We start from the raw sequence: 9,349 nt of genomic DNA on the forward strand, positions 1-9,349 counted from the left end.
TTTTTCAAGATGGAAGTTTTCCATATTTCTTAGTTATATCAACAAAACTTTATACAGTTTTTATTCTCCTTTGCAGTACACTAAAACCTGTCTACAACGATACTGTAGGGATCTAGAAAAAATATTGTCACAATAAGGTTATTGTTGTAGATTGTTTGAGCATACAATGTTTTTACAAATAGAATGTAATGTACACTCATGTGCAAAATTAAGAATTTGTACATTGTGTCCATTTTCACAAAAAGTACTGAACCAAAGGTACTAATAATGCCGCCGAAGAAATATGCAAATATTCAGTGTCGGATAAGTAAGCATACACGTGCGTGCGAGCAAAGCTGTGACCACTGAGGGGATGATAAGGGCACGAGGCATTTCCACGATTTGTGTGCTCGTACTCCTCAGCAACATTCGCTGTGCTTCTTGCAAGAGTTTGGCAAATTTTATAAGCTATCAGGTAAAATGAGTAGCCACAAACATATGGATGATGGAATGAGATGTAGAATGATTGGTAGATTAGAGGCAGGGCAATCACAAGTCAGGTGGCTACAAAGCTCAATGTTCCACCCAGTTTCGTCTGCAATTTGTGGAAACATCGAATCCATATCGAGAACACCTGGACAAGGTCGTTGAAGACCCACAATGACTAAGAAGGATCATTATTTGGCACTTTCAGTGCAGCACCACAGGACTGCTACAGCATCACCTGAAATTCATGATGCCACTGGAACTCAAGTTTTACGGTTTACTGTTGCCCAAAGGCTTCATGCCAGAAGACCCACTGTTTGCATCCCGCTAACTGCAGCACACAAGAGAGAGCGTTTAGCATGGTGCAGAAAATATCAGACTTGGAGCAGACTTCAGTGGAGCACCATGCTTTTCACAGATGAGTCGAGATTCAGCCTGGACACTGATTCTCGGCGTACACCCATTTGGAGAGAGCCTGGTACCCAATACCATCCCTCCTACATCAGGGAAATGGTCCACTATGGTGGTGGAGGTGTCATGGTCTGGGCAGGCATCATGTTGGATGGCCGCGCACCCCTCCATGTGTTTGGCAGAGGGTCAATGACTGCTAGGAGGTATAGAGAGGAGATCTTAGAGCCCTATGTTTGACTTTTCAGGGATGAAGTTGGCCCTTGGTTCCTCTTAATGGACGACAACGCTCATCCACATCGGGCTAACCTAGCCAACGATAATCTGGAAAGTGAGGATATTCAGTGCATGGATTGGCCAGCCAGATCGCCTGACCTAACCCCTATAGAACATGCCTGGGACGCTCTTGGGAGGACAATTGCACCTCGCCATCTCCCTCTCAGAACCATCCCGGAACTGAAACTGTGTTGCTGCAGGAGTGGGACCAATTGCCACAGGAACTCCTCATTTGCCTCGCGTCCAGTATGCCATCGTGCTGTGCAAGGGGACCATATCCCATATTAGACTCATTTTTGGTTCAATGTCGCAAGGTAGATTTTGGACATTCCTGCAATGATGAGCTTTACTGACAATCATGTGTGCGTAATATGAATTTTGTATGGCACATCTCACTCTGTTGTATATAACCGTGTATTTCTACCAAATTTCATTAACGTGTGCCAATCTTACTAATACTTGCTTATATAAAATACATTCTATAAAATTTAAATTATTTCAACTTTTTTAAAACTTCAAAGCAAAAATTTTAGTTAAATTTTTTACTAACAATATACATAAAAATATGCATAAAAGGGAGAAGTAAGCATTTTATTTCATAATGAAATTGCAGAAAAAAATCATAATTTTTGTCTGTTTACTTGTTGATGCAAATGACACTTGCATACAAATATGTTTTGAGCCCATCTAACAAGTTCAGATGTACATCGGAAGCATTTGGTGATGTTGAAACTATATAGAGCAGTGTTTTTTAAAGTAGGCGATGGAAATTTCCAAGGGGGTGGTAGAAGCTTTGGGTTTAGCATAGAATCCTATGGGTTGGATTGACTTGGGGGTGATGAGGAATTTTTTTGAAGAAGGGGGGGTGATGAAACAAAAAGTTTAGGAAACTATGATGTACAGCAGTGGTTCTCAACCTTTTTTGAATCGCTGAGCAGTTTTTGTTTAAAAAAAATTCATGACGGAGCTCTGTAGGTTTATTTTTTATTTATTTGTCATAGTTACCAATTTAGAGCCACTGGAGGGTGCGCACGGAGCCCCAAGGCAAGGGTGGAAAATTTGATTTTTGTAGCAGGAAAATTTGATTTTTGTAGCAGCAAAAATTTTGTTTTTGTAACAGAATTTATCAGTTTTGTAGCACTTTAAAATTGTAGCAGTAAATAAAATACACAGTTTTTATATGCATATATGCAGTAGCGTACACAGGATTACTTTTTACTTCAAAAAACTGTGTTACCTTAGCTCAGAAGAAGGGGGGTGTTCTGCCCCTCCAAGGCACAAAATATTTATATAAAGAAATATTTTAATGTATTTTTTAAATTTTTAGAACATAAAAAAAATTTGAGACACTTCTTGATATTTATATATTTTTACATTTTCTACAATATTAACAAATGAGAGGCTAACATATGGTATTTCAGATTTCAAAAATGATTTGAAAATGAGTGTTTTTAGATTTAGATTGTAGACTTGGTAATTAATTTAAAAAAAAAATCATTAAAGGAGAGGCTTGAAGCTCATTAGAAAAGTAACTACAGTCGAATCTCGTTATAACGGGATTCATTGTATTTTTCTTGTTTTTGCCGCTGATGCAAGTCTAAACGTAGTGCTTTTGTTCTCTTTGGTCTCAAACATTTTTGATTGATCTTGCTTCTTTTACCAGAATTTACCCATTTCATATTTAAAGCGATAAGTGATGCTTTTTGAGTTCACTCTTGATCATTATCACTTTGATTCAACGTACTTTGAGATGGCTTCTTTTTCTGGGTCATTCTAAGAATATATTATTCGAAATTCTCAGAAATTTAACAGAGTGATTAAAAACAATAGACTTATTAACTTAAACTACAGAGTTAAATTATTTTTGATTTAAACTATATAATAATGATTAAAGTATTAGAAATTCAAGAGAATGATTCTATTTTCAAAAAAAATTCAATCCGAGTACATGTTTTCACTCCCTATTTTCAACTGATTTGTGATTGCTCTATGTATTTTATTTTCTAGCATCTTTAAGATTTTCAGTCTCTCGTTTTGCTTCCAAGTTTTCTATTATTAATTTTCTACTATTCATACGGCATTTCTTTTTATGTTATTCACCAGCATGTTTAGTGTTCAATGGAAGATGTTTTCCAGATGAACATTAATTAAAATGACTTTGTCTAGACCAGCGATTCTCAACCGCGTGTGCACTCTCCAGGGGCTCTGTCACCGCTCAAGGAAAAAAAAAAAAAAACAGTAAAATTAAAAAAATAATTATAAATATTTTTAAATAGTAAAAATGAATCAGTAACTTTGATGAATAATTAAAAAATTGGCCTACGGGGCTTTGCCATAGAATTTTTTTACTTAAAAGGGCTCAGGGAGTTAAAGTTGAGAACCGCTGGTCTAGACCATGGTTGTGGTTGGTTGCAAAGGAACGAAAAGATAATTTATGTAAGTGTTACGCTTGTTATGTGTTGCCATCTATCTTCCAAATCAAAAATGAGAATGAAAATGAAAATTTTTTTGCAAATTTCAAACTATGACTGTATTGGATGGAATAATTTGCAGAAACAGTTGTAATTTGATTCATCTCACTGGAACACAACTCAAGATAGTATACAATAAATATGTGTATTTAAGTGAATAAGTAAAACTAAGTGAATATAAAGCCCAGGATAAGAGCTTGAATGACTAAACTGTGTATGGTATCTCTCACATATTACTCATGGCATATACAAAAATCTAAGTTTTCCCCACATAATTTCACTTATGCGGCTTATATGCCAGAGAGGCACCAAAATGATGTCTTGCACAGGTGAGAATTTTATCTTAAGCCTTCCCTGCTCCTTCACATGATATTGCACAGGGGCTATTATATATTTTTTAAATAAAAGGGACCCATGAAAAATTGTGACCCGGATGTCCATAGAAAATAACGACTTAGCCAAACGACGTTCCCAAATGTGGAAGCCCTAACTGTATAACTGTTCTATCCCAAAGCACTGTAGCCTGCGTAGGATGACCGTTAAAAAAACGAACAGGTGCAGGGCAATTTACTTCATAGGTTTGTTAGATCAGCTCGTATTTATGATACAGACTAATGTATGTCATAGTATTCTGATCCTGGAAGGGGTGATCCCTGTCATCTGGAACTGTATCTGTTTTGGAATCGGCTATAAACTGTAGATCACAATACAATTAGCCCTAGTATGCAGAATATGATGTGACAAAAATGGTCACTAGCTGAGAGGGATGCTAGCTTGTTAAAATATTATTTTCATTATCAGTGTCAGTAAAGTTCCCCTCTTCTTCTTATTGGTCGTAGGTCCTCGGCTGTACCTCCACTACGATTCCAGGGCGAAATAACTGGATTCTAGACTCCCAAAAGGAAGAAAACAACACTTTATTTAATTTATTATCCAACACCTCCACGAAACCGTCCTGTCTCTTCGGTCCAAACTTTTACACTCCTCTCTTTTTCGAATGTCTCAACTCGTTCTCGTTTCTCTCTCTCGCGACTCCTGTTTCTCCTCGGCCTTTTTCCAACCTCTTTTCTCCTGAACCTTACACGTCCCATCATCGAAAAGCACATCCATCATTTTTAAATGATGATGATGCTTCAAGAGCGTAACTCGGTTTCTCACTGCTACTGTGACAGGGCGTCGGCATTATCTTGCGTATCACCCTTTCGGGTCCCTCAGGCCAACGCATGACGCTATCTGGTAGGCGAGTGTTGTACCGTGCAGTAGCAGCTACTTTGGCGGCGGCCATACCACCCTTGAATGGCAAATAACGGTTGTTCATCTCCTTGAGCTGCGAGGCCTTGCCCTCGGATGCGGACGCGTCCCGATTGGTCTTGCACTTGACGAGGGCAAGCGTCTTCTTCACCATGTTCCCGTTGACGTAGGGACAGCGCCTCGTACAGACATATGGTATCTTGGATCCTCGATTGACGACTGCCACGTCGACGACTTCTCCGTGTTCTGATATAAACTGCGACACTGACTCGGGTGTCATTCCCTCGGACGGCATGTTGCAGACCGGGGTCATTTTAGCGCATCTGGTCTCGCAAGCCGGTACGGGCACAATACAGCGCACTTTAGTGCCTCCTCCGTTGACTTGGAATTTGTTCGAGTTCCTGAGACAGTACCGGACGACCCTCCAGTCCTTGGTCAGGGTCTTGACCTTCCTGAAAGATGAGACCAACCTCAGGCTGATGTAGCCCTCCTTGTTTCTCTGGATTTGTTTCAGCAGAAAGTTGTTCTTCATGATGTTGAAGTTGGTGAAGTAGCTCTCGACTTGGGATATGATTCTCTCTTCAAGTTCTTCGTTAGGTATGCAAAAATCGTTGTTATTGCCGTTGTTGGCCTTCTGTTTGCCATCGGCAGATGAAGTACACACACCGTCCCTACGGCTCGGCTCATTGATCAGACTTGGAACTGGTACATTTTCCAAGAGTGCGTCGTATGCCGTCGGACATATTAGCATTTCATTTATCAAGCGACTCGACACTGCGCAAGTAATTGGCACGTATCCGTGTTTGCCGTCGCTGATCTTCATCATACATATTTTGAGAGGGGCTATCTCACTTTCGCCAAATGCGGACTTGATCCTTATTCTCCCCTCGCCTTCACTGTCGTCGATCTCAACCAAATCAGATCTAACGACTGAGATCTGGGTCCCAGAATCAACTACGCCTCTTATTGTCTTCTGACCACATTTCAAACTCACGGTCTGCGGTGTGTCAATGTCCGCACCAACACCAGCTGCCGGCACCGTGATATGTGCTGTTAGAACTGTGGTTTCTTCAATCGTGTCCCCCTCTTCTGTCTGGACAGAGTTCACCTGGGCCCGACTCAATGGCTCCTGCTGGCCTCTTGCAGGACAAAACCTTGCTATATGGCCTTCTGCTTCACACGCGTAACAAGTGACTGCAGCTCTCTCTCTGGAATTCGAACCCATCGTCGCCTTAGGTGGGCAGGACTCACCCTGAAGCCTCTGGTTTCCGTTGGCTTTCCATCTCGGATTTTGATGAACCGGTCTTGGGGTTCTCGTCCTGTCACTAGGAAAGGGTGTCTTCAGAGTCCTCTTCACATCATCGAATCTATCTAGTTTCTCCGATAGCTTACTTGGTGACACCATATCACTCCATTCGTCCAGATAGTGTTCCTTAAAATCTGCTGGAACGCGTTTTTTCATTTGATCGCTGATGATTAAATCTCTTAGTTGCTCAAACGTCGTGACCCCCAAAGCCTCCGTCCATCCATCAAAATAGGTACACAGTTCGTGGTAGAAATCTCTCCAGGTGTCCTCTTGATTCTTGTGGCGCGAAGAAAACATCTGTCGGAACTTCTCTGGGGTGAGTTTGAATCTCCGCAATAACAATTCCTTAACTTGATTATAGTCCTGTACTTGCTCTTCCGGCTCGCGGGCAATTAACTGGTTCATCTCGTAGGGAAGAAGTCCCAAGAGCTCAGCTAACCATTCTTCCCGTGCCAAGGCCGCGCGACGAGCTTGCCGCTCGAACAGCACCAGGTACAGACTTATGTCTTCTTCCATTCTGAACTTTTGCATCATGTTCTGGAAATCCCGGCTGGGGGTTCTGCCGCGCCCAGCTTGATTATTCTCCTCTCTTCTGACTCCTGTCTCGATCCTCAGTCTTTCGAGTTCATGTTCCATCTCCTTTTCTCTACGCCGCTCCTCCATCTCCATCTCTTTCTCTCTACGCCTCTCCTCCATCTCCATCTCTTTCTCTCTACGCCTCTCCTCCATCTCCATCTCTTCTCTTTCTTTCCTATTGCCTATGATCGTTTTCAGCATCTCTCTGCATGTCGCTTCGTTGTACAGTTCACTTTCCTGTATGGTACTCACTAGTTGCATTAAGTTGAACTCCAATCGGACTTCTACCCCCAAGTTGGCGGCCATGGTCTCCAGATCCTCCTTGTTCCCCTTTGCCAAATACGCCATCTTTATTTATCGTCTCGATACCGCCGTACAACACTTGCTCCTTTTTGCCTGGGCAGGATTGCCCCTCTCAGCACCGGTTGTCGGGTTGACTTCACGAAAAAAAAAAAAACAGCGTGGGTGCTCGACGCTGCTACTATCCTTCTATACGAACCGGGTGGTTCCACCGTCGCTAGGACACTCTTCTTCGAATTCAGCTCGCAATCTTGAGTCGTTGAAGCTACGACCTCATCCTACCGACTGCGCCAGTAAAGTTCCCCTCTTCTTCTTATTGGTCGTAGGTCCTCGGCTGTACCTCCACTACGATTCCAGGGCGAAATAACTGGATTCTAGACTCCCAAAAGGAAGAAAACAACACTTTATTTAATTTATTATCCAACACCTCCACGAAACCGTCCTGTCTCTTCGGTCCAAACTTTTACACTCCTCTCTTTTTCGAATGTCTCAACTCGTTCTCGTTTCTCTCTCTCGCGACTCCTGTTTCTCCTCGGCCTTTTTCCAACCTCTTTTCTCCTGAACCTTACAGTGTCTCTACCATATACCCAAAGAAAAGTTTTGCAAATTTTATTGACCTCTGCTTGTCTGCCTAAATAAGCTTTGCTGGAATCTTATATCAAATACCTTTCAAATCAACCATGACCATGGCCTAGACCAGTTTCCCAACCCTTTTGTCCCACACATATCATCCCCTTCTTCAGAATTTTTTCTCTCCCATTGCCCAACAACGCAATCTAACCACAAGATCCTATGTTAAACCTGTAGCTTTTAACGCCCCGGAACATTCTATCGCCCACGTTGGGAATCACTGGTATAGACAAAGTAATTTTAATTAATGCTCAGCTGGAAACCATTTACGATTGAACACTAAGCATGCTGGTGAATGACGTAAGAGGAAATGACACCAAGAGAAAGAATAGAAAATGAATAGAAAACTTGGAAGCAAAACGAGAGACTGAAAATCTGTTAAAAATGCTGGAAAATAAAATTTGTGAAGAAATCACAAATCAGTTGAAAATAGATGAAAACAGATGTACTCGGATTGAATTTTTTGTGAAAATAAATCAAACGAGTCTGTTTTTTTTGGGGGGGGGGGAAATAGCCGGAAACAAAGATTGAAGGGTTTTGTTTTTATGTGCATGAGTGCAAATTCGCGTAGTTTGACCCCATTTTATACGTTGTCGGAAGGCTAGGCGCCAAATCCTGGGGAGGGGGCCTCAAGCTGATTCCATTTGTGACCCCAAGAAATAAAATGATGAGGAAAAATAACGTCATCAAAAAGATTCTATTGTGATGCAACGTAAAAGTTTCTTTAAGAAAATTTTATTTTTGGCGCAAGATGGAGCAGAATTGAAATATTTTTAGAGCTTTTATAACAGAATGTAACAATCGGGGGGAAATTGTCAAAATTGTAACAGAATGTAGCAGATGTCGGAAATTGTAGCAGTTTGCAGCAAATTTTCCACTCTTGCCCAAGGGTTCCGCGGAGCACCAGTTGAGAACCGCTGATGCAGAGCATCATTTCCCAAACTTTTTGTTCCATTGTTCCTTCTTCAGAATTTTTTTTCTCTCTTATCGCCCCTCCCAAACTCAAGTGAACTCATAGGATCCTATGTTATGCATAGGATTCATTCCATCACTCACCATTGCATATTGCCCACTTTGGGAAACACTGATGCAGAGTGTTAATTAGGGATATGGCACACTTAGCAGAAATTCGTGTTTTCTCTTGTGACTTTCAAGACTAGCCCAGTTCTAAGCTCCCACCTGATTTCCTTGCAATTGTTTGTTATCACTCATGTGCTGCAATCTTTCATTACCTCACATTCTGGACCACTGGGCATCATTTTCCAAGGTGTAAAAAAAAGAAAATCAGGATATATAATGTACCAGGGTTCATACTCATTTTCGTAAAAAATTTCCCTGACTTTTCCAGGTTTTCCAGTCAAATTTTAAAAAAATTCCAGGTTTTTTTTTTAAATCAAAAAATTTATATAAACTAATAAAAATTTAGAAAAAATTAATTATATTATAAAATTATTTATATTAATTATAAAATTAATAATTTTAATTACAATATCATAATGACATCATTATCGCAGATTTTTTTCACACATTCATGCTTTTCAAATACACCTGATGGAGAAGAAAAATGAAGCACAATTAAGGAATGAAAGATTTCCCTTTTCGGCAATTTCAATGCCCACAAGATTTAAGCCTTTACAGTTGTTTCCTTTGTGACATAATTAATCAA

At 40.6% G+C, this 9,349-nt stretch overlaps 1 protein-coding gene across 2 annotated transcripts in view; it reads right to left on the reverse strand.

Annotated features, from left to right (window-relative positions):
- The window catches only part of LOC149088131 (uncharacterized), a 60,307-nt gene that overhangs the window by 25,973 nt on the left and 24,985 nt on the right, over window positions 1–9,349 (reverse strand). The window lies entirely within an intron of this gene.

The sequence above is a fragment of the Pholcus phalangioides genome, unplaced genomic scaffold (genome assembly GCF_987345545.1).
Source record: "Pholcus phalangioides strain wild (caught in Gottingen) unplaced genomic scaffold, Ppha-v1.0 ptg000003l_1, whole genome shotgun sequence".
NCBI lineage: Eukaryota > Metazoa > Arthropoda > Arachnida > Araneae > Pholcidae > Pholcus > Pholcus phalangioides.